Below are 22,728 nucleotides of genomic sequence, written 5' to 3'. Positions count from 1 at the left end.
TTGGTAAGTGGCGGATAATGTATAATTTATGAATGTGGATGGTAATGTAGCGCTACGTGTGAGCCAAAAAGCAATGGCTGTGTACACCTAATGGGGTGTGACCATATATTGTGACACAAAGGATGTAACAGCAAAAATTGCACCACAACAAAATGTTAAATTCAAGTGAACAATATAAACAAAAATGTAATATAGTGTCCATAAACAATAAAACGATGAAGATGTCATGAGATGGTGAAGAAATCTTCAAATATGAGGTGGAATACATATGCGCTTACCGCAACCGTTGGACTCAAATGTCGTACGACAGTGGATCGATCGAGCTTGGAATGTCCCACAGAGATGTCACTGGAAGTCCAGAAGGAAATGGAGTCTACCTCCTAGGCAGTCAGATGTTGTCAACCCAGGAAAGGGCAGGAAGACCAGATGTTCCTCGGCCACCGACTACTCCAATACTGAAGATTCTAGTAAACCGTGGGTATGGCAATCATAAAAGATCCTCCAAGCATCCAAACACGATCTGGTTCAGGTAAGTGAGAACCCTGGCATGGGTACTGGAAACCAACAGGAGGGGGCTCAAAAAAACCTTATCTTCCACAAATTCATGTAAAGAGAAGAAAAAAATGGGGGCTCCAATGGTGTAGGTCATAAAGAGGTTTTAATGAAAAAAACAATATACATAATAAAATATAAAAAAAGAAAAAGGGTGATCACAATTCATAAGTATTAAAAGCAATATGGGGATCAAAATGCATGGCCCGACGCGTGTCGATCCAATAAGACGTCTACAGGGGCATCATTTATGAATGATGTTCAAATTATTTTAGATATTTAGAAGCTCTAGGGATAAGAATCCAAGCTTACTAGGATTTCTTAAATCTAGTCGTGGTGTCGTTTTTATAAGCCAACATTAACTTATCTAGGTTCTGTTTTAATAATCATGACTATTCCTAAACTATTTTATAGGCACAACATAGGTCCAGTTTAAAGGTGCTGGCTTTGTTGCTGTCATCTTACTATCATTACCTACCTGCAACAACCATGCTGGATGGGAGTTCATACCTGTCATACCTTACCTGCTGCATGCTTCCTCAAATTCAGTAGCTAATCAAAATGAAAGCCCTGAAGCCTGAACCTTTAAAATAAAGTCAGCAATGGCAATGTATATACAGCCCATCTATCTGGATAGGTACCACTTTAATAAATGTAGTTTCTTGTACATTGACAGTCTAAAAATATATACCGTAGTTACAGACTGTGTAGTTTGCACCATATTTTATGCATTGTTGTCTAATATCTGGTGATTTACTTTATTTTCTTACCAATTATGTCTCTTTATCCTTCAGATTCAGCAAACATTATTTGTCATAATTAACGTGTTAAAAATAAGTCTACAAAAGTTGGATTTTGAAATTATGTTTTCATAATTGTTTGTTTCATTGTTTGATTCATCGTGCTTATCTGCCAAGGCAAAAAATAAGCACTCATGCATGTCCTTGATAGCTAATATGACAGTTGGGTGCCCTACTTCTTTTAGTTTTCACTCCTAGTTCCACAATTACGTGAAAGAAGGTTAAAGGCATGTTATTCAGCACTGTAAATGTATTTTACACCCTTTTACAGTTTGCTCCTACTATTACATCAAGAGAGGTCATAGCAAAAAATTAAGAGATTAGAAAAAAGTGAGATACACGCTCTTGTCTTAAATAGGTGACAGGCTGATCTTGTGAGGGCAAGAATTAAGTTTGAGGCCCCGTACACACGACCAGTTTCCTCGGCAGAATTCAGCTTCCGACCGAGTTTCTGGCTGAATTCTGCCGAGAAACCCGGCCGTGTGTACAATTTTGCCGAGGAAGCCGACGAGGACCTTGGCGAGGAAATAGAGAACATGTTCTCTATTTCCTCGTTGTTCTATGGGAGCTCTCGGCCCGCCGAGCTCCTCGGCGGCTTCAGGGCTGAACTGGCCGAGGAACTCGATGTGTTTGGCACGTCGAGTTCCTCGGCCGTGTGTACGGGGCCTAAGAAGTACTAATGGATTGAAATATGCTAAAACAAATATAGAGTGCAGTGGAGGCTTGAGGGCACATTAGTGCATGTTTATTTAATCTATACACTAATGGGAATTATAAATTCTGGTACACTGGCATGTTCATATATGGTGTTAGAGTTCTGCCCACTGTGGTAATAAGATAAAAGCAGTGGCAGTCATACATTAATTATATCAGTTTTTTATTGAGTATGTTTAGTCTGTTTGTAGTTTGTTTGCATGTTTAGTATTTGTCTATGCATAATAAAGATATAGGAAAAGAAAAACTACGCCAACTCTAATAGCCAGCTATGAAACTGGAAAAAATGTTCAATGTAAATTAAAACATAAAATCAGATATTGAAAAATTGACTGGTAAATGAATTAGTCCAAAAGAAATGTTCTGATGAAAAAAGACACTGAATATGCAGCAAGAAACTGTACAGCTGGATTCTGATGACACCACAGTGAGAGGTATTACAAATCAGTGAAGCCACCACCACATAGATAGCCTCTTACCGGATAGCTAAGAGGGAATAGCCTTAAGCAAGATACACCGCTCTTATGTTGATAACCAATCCAGAGGAATCCTAATCACAGTCATCCAAGGGAAAAATCTTCAGGGGAGAAGAGCCAGCTGTCCAGCGAATCCAGTTTCATAGCTGGCTATTAGAGTTGGCACAGTTTTTCTTTTCCTATGTTACTTATTTATTTTGTTTTTGGTTAGCGCAAATTTTTTTGTTCCAACCATAATAAAGATACATTTGATATTTGGGTATCTCTAATCTAAATTCAGGAGAATATGAGTTGGTAATTTAACCACTTAAGCCCCGGAACATTTTGCTGGCCAAAGACCAGGCCACTTATTGCGATTCGGCACTGCCTCGCTTTAACTGACAATTGTGCGGTTGTGCGACGTGGCTCCCAAACAAAATTGACGTCCTTTTTTCCCCACAAATAGAGCTTTCTTTTGGTGGTATTTGATCACTTTTTTGCACTATAAACAAAAATAGAGTGACACTTTTGAAAAAAAATATATATTTTTCACTTTTTGCTATAATAAATATCCCCAAAAAAATACATAAAAAAGTTTTTTTTCCCCTCAGTTTAGGCCGATATGTATTCTTCTACATATTTTTGGTAAAAAAAAAACGCAATAAGCGTATATATTTATTGGTTTACGCAAAAGTTATAGCGTCTACAAAATAGGGGATAGAATTATGGCATTTTTATTATTATTTTTTTTTTTTTACTAGTAATGGCGGTGCTTGTGCGATTTTTATCATGACTGCGACTTTATGGCGGACACATCGGACACTTTTGACACATTTTTGGGACCATTGTCATTTTTACAGCGATCAGTGCTATAAAAATGCAATGATTACTGTGAAAATTACACTGGAAGTGAAGGGGTTAACCACTAGGTGGCGCTGAAGGGGTTAAGTGTGCCCTAGGGAGTGCTTCTAACTGTAGGGGGATGGGCTGTGTGTGACAGGACAGTGATCACTGCTTCCGATTACACCGATTATGATTGTGCGTCCACAATGCCGATTCTTAAAGGGGACGTATATATATACGTCCTTTTGCCTGCCCGTGCCATGCTGCAGATGTATATCTGCGTGTAGTGGGCGGCAAGCGGTAACAGATTTTGCAGGAACCTGTAAAAGGGTATAAAGCTTTAGGTATAGGTGTTCAACGTTTTGACCTTCTTGGGCCACTCCGGAAGAAGAGGAATTGCCTTGAGCCACACATAAAAAAACAGCGCAACAACTCTTTCCCCAGATGATACCATTAGTCAGTAATCACTGCACATGTTGACAAGAACAATAGAGACAGAGCCGACTGTAGATATTATCTGTGCATCAGTACTTCAAGTTCTTTAATATGATGGCAAAGTGACATGTTCTATGGGCATACCATATCCCATTTCCACCAACCAAGTTATATGCCTCAAAAACAAAACAACGCAAATGACTGTTCATTGTCTCTGAGGTGATAGATGGAGGCAGCAGGGTGATATGGTGGATGTTAGTTACTAGTAGCGACCAATCGCTACACCTGTACCACCCACTCTGTCTCTTTATTTGTCTTGGTAACCATAGTCACTTGTATAGAAAGTGATTGTAAATTCAAACTTTTTTAAGTTTTACTGATACGGGATGTGAGGTCTACAATGGCCACTCCTATCCTGGTGACAAGAAGTTTTCACATCACATTGGATGAATTTCACCTAATTTACTGTTGTGTCTTTTGAACAAGAAGTAAAATTGAGTCTTCCCAACAGGACGTAGACTGCAAAAAAAAATAAAAAATACACACGTTTTAACCATTCCTTTCTCTGTTCAAAACAAAAAAAAGTAATTTCTGTCTAATATTTGAACTCCTTTAGCGTTTTGGTGATCTGTCAACATAATTATGGAACCTGCTTTTGATGACTTTTCCTTCTGAAATGATAATTGTCTTCATTATATCCTGACTCTCTTACTTCAATATTTTGAGTTATTGACCTGAATAATGTATGTAGTTAAAGTGTTAGCTCACATTTAAAAAAAAAAGATGAACTAACTCAACACCCTTCCCACACCGCCGGGTTTGGAGGATTCACTTTACCTGCTCACGATAGCTGATGTAGTTGTCCAGGCATTTGAAAACAGCGCTCTTCTGAACCCTTCTTTTTCCAGGATGCTGTGCCCATTGGTTTATCTCACTGGTATTGCTATCTTAGTATTGATGTTGATGTCAATTATCTAGTTTCCAGGCAGGCAGCTTCTACACTCCAGAGGATCTTCATGGTCCAATTGGCTTACAGTGTAATGTTACATAGATAGAACTACCATGTCATTGGTAATAAAACCCTCCCCTACGCGTGTCGATACAGGGGGAGTTGTATCTTCTTCAGGGGGAACACGTGTAGGGGAGGGGACAAGACGGCAGGAGAGTCTGTGTGAGGTTGTGGAGGACTTTTTACCATATCCAATCTGTACATTCCGCTACGGGCCTGTTATAGAGTTACTGTGTGAGTAACCAGATAGGGGATTTCTTTGATTTAATAAAATATTGCAAAACTTTACTTGCACCTTCCGGTTTTTCTTATATTTTATGGTCTGGAGCTCCTTACCAAGGATCCAGGAACCCAGGAGTATCTATTAGAACCCAGGTGTGGTTCATAAGCGTGCATAGACCAAGCTTAGCTGCAAGGTTGCACGCTCTAAGGTGAACGTCCAGTACCATAGGGGAGCACCTGTGTGACTACACCTTGGCATGATTTTTGGTTTACTCACTGGACCGTGTGTTACTATATGAACTGTACTAAACATCACCCTAGGATTGCTGCTATTGATAATTACATGCACTGAAGCACTGTGGAATATCTTTACTCATTTATATATGCACTGAAGCACCTAAGAATATTTATATATGGATTTGTGTCTCATTATACAAAGATTGTACTGTTTATCACTATGCATGTTTATGCACTTATGCACCTTATTGTGAAGCTGATTTAATTTGATTTCATTTGTATTATTTGCTTGCACATATCTACACCACTTACTGGACATTACCCCCCTTTTAATATAGCGGCGTGTTCACTACCTTTTCATTAGCACTGCGTTTTGTTTATTTATATTTTTTGCCTGTCTTTTGCAGTTAACCTGTCCCCACTTTCGGGAGACCGGACCGCAGCAAATTACATGAGCAGCTCAGTCCCTCCTGCCTTCTCCACTTCTGCTGAGCCAATGATAGAGTGCAATGCACTTCATGCATGCGCAGTAGGGACCCGGCTATGAAGGCGAAAAGGCTACAATGCCGGACTCCCTTACCTGAAATAGCAGCGACAGCACCTGGCCAGCCCATGGAAACATCAGCTGTGGTGCTGAGCTGGACTCCAGGACAGGACAGAGTCCTAATGTTAAAAGTCAGCAGCTACAGTATGTGTAGCTGCGGACAGAACTCCACTTTAATTATGAGCTTGTAATGCCACATTTTACTAATCACTGATTTTCAGTCTTGGATGAAGACTGGCTTTATATGTCTCTGTCACTGAAAATCCTGGCTTATGATGACAATACACATTTTAAGCACAATCGGACTATTTGATGGCATGTAGGTTAGGTGTTTACTAATTCAGATCTCATACTGAATCCATATTATAATCATTATTTCTATATACAAGTGAAACTCGTAAAATTACAATATTGTGCAAAAGTTCATTTATTTCACTAATGCAACTTAAAAGGTGAAACTAATATATGAGACTCATTACATGCAAAGCAAGATAGTTCAAGCCATGATTTGTCATGATTGTGATGATTATGGCTTACAGCTCATGAAAACCCCAAATCCACAATCTCAGAAAATTTGAATATTGTGAAAAGGTGCAATATTCTAGGCTCAAAGTCTCCCACTCTAATCAGCCAATTAAGCCATAACACCTGCAAAGGGTTCCTGAGCCTTTAAATTGTCTTTCAGTCTGATTCAGTAGGAATCACAATCATGGGAAAGACTGCTGACCTGACAGTTGTGCAGAAAACTATACGGAGAGAAAGCCTCAAAAGGTAATTGCAAAAGAAGTTGGATGTTCCCAAAGTGCTGTATCAAAGCGCATTAATAGAAAGTTATGTGGAAGGGAAAAGTGTGGAAGAAAAAGGTGCACAAGCAGCAGGGATGACCGCAACCTGGAGAGGATTGTCAGGAAAAGGCCATTCAAAAGTGTTGGGGACTTTCACAAGGAGTGGACAGAGGCTGGAGTCAGTGCATCAAGAGTCACCACACACAGACGGATCCTGGACATGGGCTTCAAATGTCGTATTCCTCTTGTCAAGCCACTCCTGAACAACAGACAACGTCAGAAGCGTTTTACCTGGGCGAAAGAAAAACACACCTGGTCTGTTGCTCAGGGGTCCAAAGTCCTGTTTTCTGATGAGAGCAAATTTTGCATCTCATTTGGAAACCTAGGAGCTGGAGTATGGAGGAAGAATGGTGAGGCACACACTGCAAGATGCTTGAAGTCCAGTGTGAAGTTTCCACAGTTTGTGTTGATTTGGGGAGCCGTGTCATCTCCTGGTGTTGGTCCACTGTGCTTCATTAAGTCTGGGGTCACCGCAGCCGTCTACCAGGAGATTTTGGAGCACTTCATGCTTCCTTCTGCAGACGAGCTCTATGGGGATGCTGACTTCATTTTCCATCAGGACTTGGCACCTGCCCACACTGCCAAAAGCACCAAAACCTGGTTCAATGACCGTGGGATTACTGTGTTTGATTGGCCAGCAAACTTGCCTGACCTGAACCCCATATGAGATGAGAGACATGAGACGGAACAATGCAGAAGAGCTGAAGCATCCTGGTCTTCCATACCACCTCAGCAGTGCCACAGGCTAATAGCTTCCATGCCACGCCACTTTGAGGCAGTAATTATATACAAGCTTATACTTTTCAGAGGTCCGATATTGTTCTATGTACAATCCTTGTTTTATTGATTGCATGTAATATTCTAATTTTGTGAGAATGTGGATTTGGGGTTTTCATGAGCTGTAAGTCATAATCATCACTATTATGACAAATCTCAGCTTGAACTATCCTGCTTTGCATGTAATGAGTCTATCTCATATATTAGTATTAGTATCTTATATTTTAAGTTGCATTAGTGAAATAAATGAACTTTTGCACGATATTCAAATTTTTTTACTTTCACCTGTAGATATGGGACATTCTGCAAAGTAGAATTTTTACTTAGAATAAACTAAATATTTTGGTATTTCACATTATTTTGACATTCTATAACTTTTATGACTTTACTTCATATTTCATTAAGTATATTTAACAAGAGTCATAGCCTAACAATTTAAGTATTTCACACTCCATTTAAAATTAGTGTTAATCTTTGTGTGTGTTCTTTCCCCCTTTCATGCATTTCTCAGGAAACCATTCAGTGTGTCAGCTTGCACTGACTTCTTACTGTGGTAATGCCTACTTTGAGGGCAAGTTAAAAATGTTCTATTTGAGCTGAAGCACACTTTGCCTTACAGTTTGCTACTCTGCAAAGCTGAATGTGTATAAAGTCGTATCACAGGCTCACTGAAGCATGCAAAAATGTGACAGTAACATAAAAAGAACACTGTGTAGTGGGAACTAGTTCTCACAGTGGTCTTTCGCTTTTGTTATAAAAAAATGTTATCCTCTATCAGCTTCTATTATTGACAACTACTGTAGTTCCAAAGAAGCCACAAAGGGAGCCAAAGATGACTCACCTTGTAAAAATAGCTTGTAAAAGCCACTTAAATCATGAATAATGTACAAAGCTGGATTGAAGTAGGCTCTCCCAGGGAATAATTGACTGGATCCTTTTGTTTCCATATTTTTTGTTAGTATGTCTTTATTGTGCATTTAGTGTATGTTCCAAAGAACGCATAAGCATATACATAAACAAACCTATAGGATTTAATTAATTAGTGTGGTGCAAACAATGGACAAGTATGGCCAAAGCTTTTTTGGTCATATTTCTCTTCTGGGTCACAGGATGGCACCTTCTTTTGCTCTCCTGTGACCCAGAGTCAGCTTATAGCAGGCTAAATCCCGCTGATGGCTAACGTTACGGTGCCGCTCCTAGCTCAGCCAACCATATTGTCAGGATAAACCCAAATTGACAGCTGGCTTTGCCTCTAAGTACGTGGCTGAGAGCTGAAGCCAGCTGCGCCCCCCACCCCTCTTCAGCTTTGTGTTCCAGTGAATGCTGGGGGGCAGAGCGGAGACTGAAAACTAAGTGACCACCGGTCGGGCTTGGAGCCAACATGGGACAGGGAGATGAGTATAGATGTTTGTTTGTTTTTTTAAATACCCCAAACTTCTCCTTTTAATGGCTAAAACTTGGTAAAAATTATTTAGACTTTAAGCCATAAATATTATGGCTTAAAGCCTAACTCCAATTTATTTTGTGTGACTTTAACCGCTTGGGACCCAGGCCATTGACAAATGATGGCCACAAGGTGGCTCTACAGGTCCGGGAGGCCGTCATATGACGTCCTCGGGCCTCCGGCCCACCACGTCACTCAGGTTCCGAAGCGCGTGTCTGGCAGCCGCGATGTCCGCCAGGTACCTGCGATTGGCAGTCACAGGGCCAGGGACATGGATCTCTGTGTGTAAACACAGAGATTCACGTCCTTTCAGGGAGGGGAGACCGATGGTGTGTCCCGTGTACATAGGGACACCCATCGGTCACCTCCCCCAGTCAGTCCCCTTTCCCCCACAGTAAGAATCACCTAGCACGGCACACATTTAAACCCTTGATCGCCCCCTGGCAGTCACATACTTATACAGTAATCAGTGCAGTTTTATAGCTTGCTGTGAATAGTCCCAAAAATGTGTCAAAAGTGTCCGATGTGTCCGCCGCAATATCGCAGTCAAATATCGCTGACAAAGATAATCCCCTATTTTGTAGGCGCTATAACTTTTGCGCAAACCAATCACTATATGCTTATTGCGATTTTTTTTTACCAAAAATATGTAGAAGAATTACGTATCGCCTAAACAGGAAAACATTTTTTATTTTTAAAAAATTGGGATAATTATTATAGCAAAAAGTAAAAAATATATATTTTTTTTTTCAAAATTGTCAGTCTTTTTTTGTTTATAGCGCAAAAAATAAAAACCGCAGAAATGATCAAATACCACCAAAAGAAAGCTAAAGAAAAAAAGGACGTCAATTTTGTTTGGGAGCCATATCGCATGACCGAGCAATTGTCATTCAAATCGTGACAGTGCTGAAAGCTGATATTTCACCTGGGCAGGAAGGGGGTATATGTGCCCAGTAAGCAAGTGGTTAAATAGTTAGTTTGGGCCAAGCTGGTTCAAACAAATGATTTGCTTCATTAACAGATGTATAGGGTGGGGAGGCAGGTAGATGATGTCATGATCCAGCCAATCAGTGGAAGCTTTGTATTCATTGATGAAATACAAGGCTTCCTGTGAATGGCTGAGCAGCACTTAGCCTGACTCAATTTTGTTCTGGGCACAAAATGGGAAGTTCTCATACAACTGCCAGGCCACAGCTCTGTATATTGTATGTAGCGTATGCTATATGCAATTTATACAGCACTCACAACAGACACTTTTGTCCAAATTAGCTTTTTAAAGTCACAATATTCTATATAATAAATTATATATATTATTTACATAATACTTCACTTAACATACATTACATAATTGTCCCCTGTAATTAAAATATGAACCACTATACTTATCATATAGAGCTAAACCTGCATTAGCTGAAAACTGAATTCCTATCGCTCTCAGTTTTAACCTTTTGTAACAATAGCACATAATCTCTTTTCAAGGCTGCAGTAAACCATTGAAAAGATTGCCTTGCTTTCTACGTAAAGGAGAACTCTGGTCTAAATTATATTATATTGTTTCTAAAGGCACTGTATTTCTAAATTTATTATTATTATTTATTTATTTTGTTTTCCCACTGCAGAGACGTATTTCCTTTATTTGTGTCACCAGGACAGATTATAGGGACATTTTCCAATAATATGCCTATGATGACAACTATCTACAGGGGTCTCAAACTCAAATTACCTGAGGGCCACAAGACAAGTTTTCATATGCCATGGGGGGGCCGCATGCAAACTTTCAAACTTCAAAAACAACAGTACTGGTGTCAGCGAACACATTATTAACCCCCAGCACTGGTGTCAGCGAGCGCATTATTACCACCAGCACTGGTGTAAGTCAGGGTTTGACAAATTTGCTTGGAATCTAGGAGCTAGCTAAAAAAGTTAGAAGCCAGAAAACGCACCCCGTCCCAACGAGCTTGCGCGCAGAAGCGAACACATACGCGAGCAGCGCCCGCATATGTAAACGGTGTTCAAACCACACATGTGAGGTATCGCCGCGATTGGTAGAGCGAGAGCAATAATTCTAGCACTAGACTTCCTCTGTAACTTAAAACATGCAACCTGTAGAGTTTTTTAAACGTCGCCTATGAAGATTTTAAAGGGTAAAAAAGTTTGTCGGCATTCCACAAGCGGACGCAATTTTGAAGCGTGACATGTTGGGTATGAATTTACTCGGCGTAACATTATCTTTCATAATATTAAAAAAAATGGGGATAACTTTACTGTTGTCTTATTTTTTAATTAAAAAAAGTGTAATTTTTTCCCAAAAAAGTGCGCTTGTAAGACCGCTGCGCAAATACGGCGTAACAGAATGTATTGCAACGATCGCCATTTTATTCTCTAGGGTGTTAGGATAAAAAATATAAATAATGTTTGGGGGTGCTAATTAGAGGGAAGAAGATGGCAGTGAAAATAGTGTAAAATGACATTAGAATTGCTGTTTAACTTGTAATGCTTAACTTGTAATACCAACGGCCACCACCAGATGGCGCCAGCTCACATCTGGTGGTAATAACTTGCAATACCAACGGCTCACCACCAGATGGCCCCACTTCCACCCTGTCTGCGGGCCATTTATAACTGGTCCGCGGGCCGCAAATGACCCGCGGGCCGGTACTTTGAGACCACTGATCTAAAGGGAGTTTATCATGGCAGAGATTTCTTCTCACTTCCTGTTGTGTCTAGAGGACAGGAAGCTAATGGAGCAAAAATACCCCCCCCCTCCAAAAAAACCTAATAAGGGTTTTTCATCATTCTTACGAATCTAAAAATGGATTTAGATATACTTTAACTGACTTTCAGAGACAGAAGCAAATGTTTTCAGTGCCCTCCTTGCTGTGGCTGTGCATACCTTACTGCTATAACATTGTGAGGAGTGGCCACAGAGCTGATATGACTAGAGGCTCCACTGTAGTCAAAAACATTCATGAACATTTAAGACAGGAGAACATTTTATTTTATTTTTTTCACATCATTTTGTTATTTTTTAAATTGCATTTGAGTTATGTTATTTTGTTAGATCAGACGCAAATAATGCCTAATTGTGTTCTTCTTTAATTGGATTAGATTAGATCTGTCATTTCTTCCAAGGAGATGTTTGAAGCATGAAATAAACAAATGATGTAACAAAGAACATGCTGATTATTAAACTGTCTACTTCCCTCTGTAGAGCTCTTGATGAAATATTGAATATTCAAGAAAATAAGACATTAATACAGCAAATTGTAATATGTTGTTGTTTATACCTCCAAATGGGACAAGGAAGTTAGCTCCATTAATATATTTAAATGTATTTTAAGACACTACATGGAAAAATCAAGTTATGGTGTTTTTTTTACATTAACCATAATGGTTGTCTATGCTTATACAAATCAATCACAATCAAAACATGACCTCCCATGAGGCTTGGGATGGAGCAATTAGTTTGGGAATAAAGGAAATTATCCTCCAATTGGGATTATTAAAGTGGAGTTCCACCCATTTTTTTTATGTTTGTCTGTGCTGCATGCTCTAATCTCATAGTGTTCAGAATGGACAATTTTTATTTAATTTATTGCTTGTAAATACCTTTATTTTGTAGTCCTTCATTACTTCCTCCTCCTTATTTGCCTAGGCTATTTGCAAGGGTTTCTGGGATAGGCATTATGTTTCCCAGTAGTCCTTGCAAACCTGACTGAAACCTATTACATTGCTTGTGCACTGAGCATGTGCGAGATATGCAAAGCTGAAATCCAGGAAGTCATACAGTCTGGCTTCATGATGCCCACACTTAAGATGGCCACGGTCTATTTCTAGATTATAAACTATTTAAATGCTGTAACAACCTAACAAAACGGACCTTAGTTTACAGACTAACTTTACTAGAATACATTAAGCTTGTGTATTACAGGGGTATTTATATTTAAAAAGTGAAATTGTGGGTGGAACTCCCCTTTAAAACCTAAGGAATAGAAGGTATGGTTTCTACTTTGTATTTACATTTATTACAGACTAAGGGCCAGATTCACAGCTGAGATACGACTGAGTATCTCAGATACTCCGTCGTATCTCTCAGAGTATCTATGCGACTGATTCATAGAATCAGTTACGCATAGATATCCCTAAGATCCGACAGGTGTAATTGTTTTACACTGTCGGATCTTAGGATGCAATACCGCGGCCGCCGCTGGGGGGAGTTCGCGTCGTAAACCAGCGTCGGGTATGCAAATTAGGAGTTACGGCGATCCACGACAGATTTTCGCGTTCGCTACGTCGCCGCTAGTCTAGTTTCCCGTCGCAAAGTTAGTCGTTACCTTTTACCTAACTTTACACGGCAATCGTATTGCTGTATAAAGTATGGTCGTCGTTCCCGCGTCGAAATTTTAAAATGAACGTCGTTTGCGTAAGCCGTCCGGGAATACGGAATTACGCTACGCGCGTCGCCGTTCGAAAAAATTACGTCACGGCGCGCAAAGCACGACGGGAATTGCGACACTGAGCATGCGCAGTAGGTCCGGCGCGGGAGCGCGCCTAATTCTAAATGGCACACGCCCATTTGAATTGGCCCGCCTTGCGCCGGAGGCCGCCGGCGTAGGTTTTCTTTGCAAGTGCTTGGTGAATCAGGCACTTGCAATGAAAACTTGCGGCGGTGTAACGTATCTATGATACGTTACGCTGCCGCTCACCTACGTGAATCTGGCCCTAAGTTAGGTAATGCTCCGCTAGCAGTAAAGTCCAATGGCTGTCATGTACACCCTAAGTCTGATAATGATTGATCTGTTGGTGTCACTGGCGGTGAATAATACATTTATCCAACTATATGTTATCCATCAAACCTATTTAACTTCAACATGCCTACATAAAATGGGATGTATATCAACTACGAACTCTGAGGCCTTGTACACATGATCAGACATGTCCGATGAAAACGGTCCGCGGACCGTTTTCATTGGACATGTCTGCTGGCAGATTTTGGTCTGATGTGTGTACACACCATCAGACCAAAATCCCAGCGGACAGAAAACGCAGTGACGTGGCGGCGATGATGACGTGGCGACGTGCGTGACCCAGGAAGTTCAATGCTTCCACGCATGCATCAAATCACTTCAACGCATGCAAGGGATTTCGGCCCAGCGCACATGTCCGATGAGTCGTACTAACCATCGGACATGTCCGACAGACAGGCTTCCAGCGGACATGTTTCTTAGCATGCTAAGAAACATTTGTCCACTGGAAACCTGTCCGCTAGGCCGGAAAACTGTCCGGTCGGCCCTACACACGGTCGGACATGTCCGTGGAAACTGGTCCGCGGACCAGTTTCAGCGGACATGTTCGGTCGTGTATACGAGGCCTGAGATGTACACAACCTCTTTTTTTATTTGATTTGGTCCTGGTTGGTGATAACCATCTACTGGAAACATGCTTTCTTCCTTGCTATACATACCTGTATCATGTATCCTGTAATCCTAGAAATATGTCTCTTATGCCGCGTACACACGATCGGTTCATCTGATGAAAACGTTCCGTTTTCATCAGACTAACCGATCGTGTGTGGGGCCCCATAGTTTTTTTATCCATCGGTGAAAAAACTAGGAACTTGTTTTAAAATTATCTGATGGTTAAAAAAACGATAGAAAAAAAACAATCGTCTGTGGGCACGTCAATCGGTTAAAAATCCATGCATGCTCAGAATCAAGTCGACGCATGCTCGGAAGCATTGAACTTCATTTTTCTCAGCACGTCGTTGTGTTTTACGTCACCGCGTTCTGACACGATTGTTTTTTTAACTGATAATGTGTAGGCAAGACTGATGAAAGTCAGCTTCATCGGATATCTGATGAAAAAATCCATCAGACCGTTTTCATCGGATGAACCGATCGTGTGTACAGGGCATTCGATTTTCTGGAGGAGGAAATATGACCTTGATACACTCAAATTTTTCTGTTAGAAACACTGGGGCCTGATCCACAAAAGGGATACGCCGGTGTATCTACTGATACGCCGTCGTATGGCTGTTTCTATCTATGGAACTGATCCACAGAATCAGTTTCTCATAGCTAGGCAGAAGATCCGACATGTGTAAGGGACTTACACTGTCGGATCTTAGGATGCAGTACCGCAGCCGCCGCTGGGGGCATTTCTCGTCGAAATCCAGCGTCTGGTATGCAAATTAGCACTTACGGAGATCCACAAAGCTTTTACGCTTCGTTTTTTCTCCGTAAGTATTAGTTTGCCGTCGCAAAATTAGGGCTGCTTTTACAAAGTGTAAAGTTAGTACACCATGTAAAAGTAGACCCTTCTTTCCCGCGACGCTGTCAAATTTTTTTAAAAAACATTTTTTTCCCGCCGCATCTCTTTTTTTCCCCGACGCAACTTTTTTTACCCGGCGCGATTCACAAAACTCGGCGTAACGTAATTTTGCGCAATGCACGTTGGGAAAATCGCGTCGTGAGCATGCGCAGTACGTCTGGTGCGGGAGCGCGCCTAATTTAAATGGGACTCGCCCCATTAGATTAGGAACGCCTTGCGCCGGACGGATTTAAGTTACACCGCTCAAAATTTCTAGGTAAGTGCTTTGTGGATCGGGCACTTAGGTAGAGATTTTGCGGCGGTGTAACTTAAACGGGAAAAATTAAGTTACGCCCGGTTTTTGTGGATCAGGCCCATTGTTTACAGCACGCAAAATGATAACTGTTAAAGTTTTACTAAACCCCCAACAGTAAACTCAGTTTGTCTATGCAGTAAAGCATGCTTGTTATACTCATTGTGGAACCTAAGGGGTTAATGTAGAATTGCATAGTTGGTTGGCCCCTTAACTGTAGAGTCTGAGTCTGGGAATGAGCTGTGTCTAGAATAAGGACCAGATACTCCAAGTAAGGCCCCTTTCACACTTGCGGACCGTATGTCTGCTTTTTCATCTATCCGTGTACGGATTAAAAAGGGACATACATTGGTCTCTATAGGATCGCGGGTGTCAGCAGATGAACATCCGCTGACACCCGATCTCACCCGCCTACGCATTCCTCCGATTTTGCAGACGGAGGAAAACCCTATTTTTCCTTCCGTCTGCGGATCGGATGAACACGGACAGACGGTCTGTGTTCATCCGATCCCCCCATAGGGGAGAGCGGAGAAAAGACAGGGCGGTCCCTGCACAGTGTGCGAGGACCGCCCTGTCATCCGTAGCGATCCCCGCTGAGCAAACGGAGGTGCACGGGGCGGATCATTACTGATCCGCCCCGTGTGAAAGGGGCCTAAATGGGTTCCAGTTCAGGTTCCAACTGTACCTTTTTAAGGTCTGTACTTTTAAGGAAGGTCCAGTGTATTCCAGTATGAGAAGACCATTGGAGGTGCATGTTTCTGTGCATAAGGTCTATGCCAGCCTTGTATTAGTGTGTGCCATAGGCGTGCCCACGGGGTGTGCCCAGGCACACCCTAATCATCCCTGTGCTATGTCTTTTGTTTGACATCTTTTGTCTTGCTGACTGCCTGCAACATGTACCTGCAGGCAGTCGGGTCCGGCTGGCAAAAACAGCTGTGTGCTGCAAGTGGGAGGACTGAGCAGGGAGGGAACTGGGACCCCAGCTGCCGGCCACTGGTTGCTACAGCCGCCTCGCATCTGTATGTCTCTTTCTCTCCCGCCCCCCCCGCCGCTCTGTGTATGGTTCTCGTTACATCTGTATGTCTCTTTCTCTCCCGCCCCCCCCCCGCTCTGTGTATGGTTCTCATTACATCTGTATGTCTCTTTCTCTCCCGCCCCCCCCCCGCTCTGTGTATGGTTCTCGTTACATCTGTATGTCTCTTTCTCTCCCGCCCCCCCCGCTCTGTGTATGGTTCTCGTTACATCTGTATGTCTCTTTCTCTCCCGCCCCCCCCGCTCTGTGTATGGTTCTCGTTAGATCTGTATGTCTCTTTCTCTCCCCCCCCCCGCTCTGTGTATGGTTCTCATTACATCTGTATGTCTCTTTCTCTCCCGCCCCCCCCCACTCTGTGTATGGTTCTCGTTACATCTGTATGTCTCTTTCTCTCCCGCCCCCCCGCCGCTCTGTGTATGGTTCTCGTTACATCTGTATGTCTCTTTCTCTCCCGCCCCCCCCGCCGCTCTGTGTATGGTTCTCGTTACATCTGTATGTCTCTTTCTCTCCCGCCCCCCCCCCCGCTCTGTGTATGGTTCTCGTTACATCTGTATGTCTCTTTCTCTCCCGCCCCCCCCCGCCGCTCTGTGTATGGTTCTCGTTACATCTGTATGTCTCTTTCTCTCCCGCCCCCCCCCCGCTCTGTGTATGGTTCTCGTTAGATCTGTATGTCTCTTTCTCTCTCGCCCCCCCCCCCGCTCTGTGTATGGTTCTCGTTACATCTGTATGTCTCTTTCTCTCCCGCCCCCCCCGCTCTGTGTATGGTTCTCGTTAGATCTGTATGTCTCTTTCTCTCTCGCCCCCCCCCCCCCGCTCTGTGTATGGTTCTCGTTACATCTGTATGTCTCTTTCTCTCCCGCCCCCCCCGCCGCTCTGTGTATGGTTCTCGTTACATCTGTATGTCTCTTTCTCTCCCGCCCCCCCCCCCCCGCTCTGTGTATGGTTCTCGTTACATCTGTATGTCTCTTTCTCTCCCGCCCCCCCGCCGCTCTGTGTATGGTTCTCGTTACATCTGTATGTCTCTTTCTCTCCCGCCCCCCCCCCCGCTCTGTGTATGGTTCTCGTTAGATCTGTATGTCTCTTTCTCTCTCGCCCCCCCCCCCGCTCTGTGTATGGTTCTCGTTACATCTGTATGTCTCTTTCTCTCCCGCCCCCCCCCCCCCCGCCCCGCCGCTCTGTGTATGGTTCCTCGTCACTTCCGTGACAAATTGTGATGGTTCACTGAAGGGTAGTGTCGTAAATCCCCTGGAACGCATCGCATTTGCCGTTGGAACGCATTGCGCATGCGCAGTTGGCCGCCACGTGACTTCCGCAGCATTCTGCGATAGGGAGCAGAATATGACACTGCACCGGCTCTCTCTCCTCTCCTTCCTCTCGCACGAAATGATGAGAGAGGAGACACAGCCGCTCTGCTCTCTCTCCCCTGTCCTGTGTGTGCTTCAAGAGAAGTCAAGTGTGAAGCTAACAAGCTCACACTCCCCACAGTACACACACAGAAGAGGGGAGAGAGAGCAGATCGGCTAGAGAGGAAGGAGGGGAGAGAGAGCTATCAATGCCGGCTCTTGTGCTCTGAGTACTAATGAACACTGATGGGTGCTGTAGCTCCCCCATACTTTCACATATAGCACCCCTTCAGCAGCTGCCTCAGAAATATATTTGGGTGTGCTGCTACCAGTGACTCTCCCGCCCCTCAGCCTGCCCCTGCGTGTCCAGAGATTGGCAAACAGCATGTCAGTTGCTACAGGTCTGAGGTGCCCCATGCAGCAAAAGGGGGAGGGATCCTGGAAGCACCTGCTATTATCCAATCATGCTGTGCCTTTGCTACAATCCCTCCCACTTCTGCTGCCGCCTTGTTTTGATTTCAGGCAGCTCCAGAGGAAAAAGAAGAAGCTAGACCTCCCAGCTCTCCAACTCCCATGTGAGTCTTTTTTAATGTATTCTTCATGGAGGGGAGAAGAAGGTTGTGCAGCAGCTTGTAGAGTGATAGGTTTGTGTTCAGTACAGACAGACAGCAGTGTTCTTCAGAGGGGGACAGGACAAGGGGAAGACATACTCTTATAAGTTATATATGGTGTAATTATCAGGCTGTTAGATCCCCTCAGCATCAGACAATAGAACACACACACGCCTCATACATTGATTTATATCAGCAAGAATCATGTTTAATACAGAGACTTCTGTAATAGGGAGAAACGAATCCATGAGATCTGTGCATTCTGTCCCTTTCCTGTCTGCTAGCTCCATCTTTAACCACTTGCCGCCCGCCAATGACAAATTGACGTCGGCAAAGTGGTTGTAGAATCCTGACTGGACGTCATATGACGTCCTCAGTATTCTGAGCCGCTGCGCGCCCCCGGGGGCGCGCATCGCGGCGATCGTTGTTGCGGGGTGTTTGTCTGACACCCCCCAACACCGATCTCGGTAAAGAGTCTCTCACGGAGACTCTTTACCACGTGATCAGCCGTGTCCAATCACGGCTGATCACGATGTAAACAGGAAGAGCCGTTGATGGCTCTTCCTCACTTGCGTCTGACAGACACGAGTAGAGGAGAGCCGATCGGCGGCTCTCCTGACAGGGGGGGTTCGCGCTGATTGTTTATCAGCGCAGCCCCCCCTCGGATCGCCACATGGACCACCAGGGAAGCCCACCCTGGACCACCAGAGAAGGGCAGATAAAAAAAAAAGCCCAGAAAAAAAAAAAGTCTGTAAAAAAAAAAGTCTGTAAAAAATAAATAAAAAAAAAAGATGCCAATCAGTGCCCACAAATGGGCACTGACTAGCAACATAGGTAAATCAGTGCCGCCCCACAGTGTCCATCAGTGCCACCCCACATTGTCCATCAGTGCCACCCTACAGTGTCCATCAGTGCCACCCTACAGTGTCCATCAGTGCCACCCCACAGTGCCCATCCATGCCCAGTGCCCACCTATCAGTGCCCATCTGTGCCACCCATAAGTAGCCATCAGTGCCACCCATGAGTGCCCATCTGTGCCGCCTATGAGTGCCCAGTGCCGCCCATGAGTGCCCATCAGTGCCACCCATGAGTGCCGCCTATGTGTGCCCATCAGTGCCGCCTATGTGTGCCCATCAGTGCTGCCTATGTGTGCCCATCAGTGCCGCCTATGTGTGCCCATCAGTGCCGCATACAAGCGCCGCCAATCAGTGCCACCTCATCTGTGCCCATCAGTACTACCTCATCGATGTCCATCAGTGCCATCTCATCGGTGCCCATCAGTGCCGCCATATCAGTGCCCGTAATTGAAAGAGAAAACTTACTTATTTACAAAAAAATGTACAGAAAAAAATAAAAACGTATTTTTTTTTCAAAATTTTCAGTCTTTTTTTAGTTGTTGCGCAAAAAAAAAAAAAAAATCGCAGAGGTGATCAAATACTACCAAAAGAAAGCTATATTTGTGGGGAAAAAAGGACGCCAATTTTGTTTGGGTACAGTGTAGCACGACCGCGCAATTGCCATTCAAAGTGCGACAGTGCTGAAAGCTGAAAATTGGCTTGGGCGGGAAGCTGCGTAAGTGCCCTGTATGGAAGTGGTTAACCCATTTTGGCTCATGCACACTTGTTTTGCCCTCTGAAGAGCAATCAACATTTAGATTGCTCTTTAGAAAACATTAGACAGGTGATGAGAAGGTGTTATATCACCTCCTCCCCGCCTGCTTTATCTCCTTGAACCCCACACTGTGTGCATTGCAGAGCATCTCTGTTCACTTGAATGGGCCGTGTTCAGTGGGTGGTAGAGCTCCTGCCAGAAGCCACAGGTTCCCACCATGACAAAAAACATCCAAACCACAGCATGTGAACAACTCCAGCTGCTGCCTATGCAGCTAAAATGGTAGGAGTTGGGGGGTGGTAAAAATGTGTCTCAATTGAAGAATTTTCCAACCCCCTAACCACTAGTGCGATTAAGCCCTGGTTTGGTGTCAATCTCAATATAAGTAAAGTGAACTTTCCCTCTCCCTCATCATGTTACCATAAAGTTCCTTTTGAACTAATCTGATACATATATATGCCACTAAATACATATACCACCAATGTAAGGGCTCAGTACATTTGCAGTAAAGAGGCAAAAAAGTAGGCATTTGAGCCATGGGTTTATTGTCACCTGAACCACTGGTTATTATTCCTGCAGAGCCTGGAGCAGCTCTGTGACATCAGCTGACAGCGGGCTTTAGCGGAGGGGCAGAGCTGAAGCAGTGATGTCCAGAGTGGTGTGCACTTTGTGGATTGTCTGTGGTGTAAGCTTATTACTGGTTGGAAGCTTCTGTGGAGGCTCTCAAAATTTAGAGCTAGGACTACAGAAAATAGGATGCCTTGATCGGCTCCGTAGCTTACGCATGCAAATGTGTGCTGACTAAACCCCGGCTTTTAACGCACACTCTTATGCCGCATACACACCATCACTTTATGTGATGAAAAAAAACGACATTTTCTGTGAAGTAAAAAATGACCTTTTTGAAACTTCAATTTTCAAAGACGAAGTTGCCTACACACCATCGTTTTTCTCACAATGTTCTAGCAAAGCGAGGTTACGTTCTCACCACGTTTTACCATTGAAGCTCGCTTCATAACTAGCTTCTGGGCATGCGCGGGTGTAAAAACGTCTTTTTAAATGACGTTTTTTGCTACACACGGTCAATTTCTGTGAAGTAAAACATGACGTTTTGAAAAACGACACATAAAATTGAAACATGCTTCAATTTTTTTTGGTCGTTTTTTACAAGACATAAAACAACGTTTTCCCCCACACACGGTCAATTAAAGTGACGTTTTTAAAAACGTCGTTTTTTTTCACCACATAAAGTGATGGTGTGTACGGGGCATTAGACAGAATAATTTGATTGGTTAGCAGGCTGGTCAGTAAGTTGATCTGGGAATATAGGGAAAAAGGGGTTTTAGGCTGTTTCAGCCCCCCTTTTCCTCATGGGATTTCTGCAGGGGACAGTTTCAAGTTTCCCCTTAAGGTTTAGGCGGGAAGCAAAGAGATTGGTTATTGGGTTTAGTTGCTAGGGGAAAATCCGGAGATGGTGATAGGTTAAGTAGGTATTTGAGCGGGAATGGGTTGGATTGATTCTGGTTCTTGGGTTGCTGGGGTAAATTTGTGCTCTTTAAGGTTCCGGATAGGTCAATCCAGGTCACCTGGTATTCCAGAATTTTCCAGTTCTGGGAAAAAGCCCTATTTAACCACTTAAGCCCCGGACCAATATGCTGGCTAAAGACCCAAGGGGTTTTTACAATTCGGCACTGCGTCGCTTTAACAGACAATTGCGCGGTCGTGCGACGTGGCTCCCAAACAAAATTGGCGTCCTTTTTTCCCCCACAAATAGAGCTTTCTTTTGGTGGTATTTGATCACATCTGCGGTTTTTAGTTTTTGCGCTATAAACAAAAATAGAGCGACAATTTTGAAAAAAATTCAATATTTTTTGCTATAATAAATATCCCCCAAAAACATATATAATTTATTTTTCCTCAGTTTAGGCCGATACGTATTCTTCTACCTATTTTTGGTAAAAAAAAACTGCAATAATCGTTTATCGGTTGATTTGCGCAAAATTTATAGCGTTTACAAAATAGGGGATAGTTTTATTGCATTTTTATTTTTTTTATTTTTTTTACTACTAATGGCGGCGATCAGCGATTTTTTTCGTGACTGCGACATTATGGCGGACACTTCGGACAATTTTGACACATTTTTGGGACCATTGTCATTTTCACAGCAAAAAATGCATTTAAATTGCATTCTTTATTGTGAAAATGACAGTTGCAGTTTGGGAGTTAAACACAGGGGGCGCTGTAACATTTAGTGTTCACTGTGTATGTGTTTACTAGTGTAGGGGGGTGTGGCTGTAGGACTGACATCATCGATCGAGTCTCCCCTATAAAAGGGATCGCACGATCGATGCGCCGCCATAGTGAAGCACGGGGAAGCCGTGTTTACACACAGCTCTCCCCGTTCTTCAGCTCCGGGGAGCGATCGCGACGGAGCGGCTATAAACAAATAGCCGCGCCGTCATCCCGGATCGCTCCCTGAGGGGACCCGACCTCCGCATGTACTGGGGGGGGGGGGTCCCGATCGGACTCCCCACCCACGTCAAGCAGAGGACGTACAGGTACGTGCTTGTGCCTGTCCGTGCCATTCTGCTGACGTAAATGTACATGAGGAGGTCGGGAAGTGGGTAAGGA

This window comes from Rana temporaria, chromosome 3 (assembly GCF_905171775.1).
Source record: "Rana temporaria chromosome 3, aRanTem1.1, whole genome shotgun sequence".
NCBI lineage: Eukaryota > Metazoa > Chordata > Amphibia > Anura > Ranidae > Rana > Rana temporaria.
The sequence above is the reverse complement of the archived record's forward strand: the minus strand, read 5'-3'. Positions refer to the sequence as shown.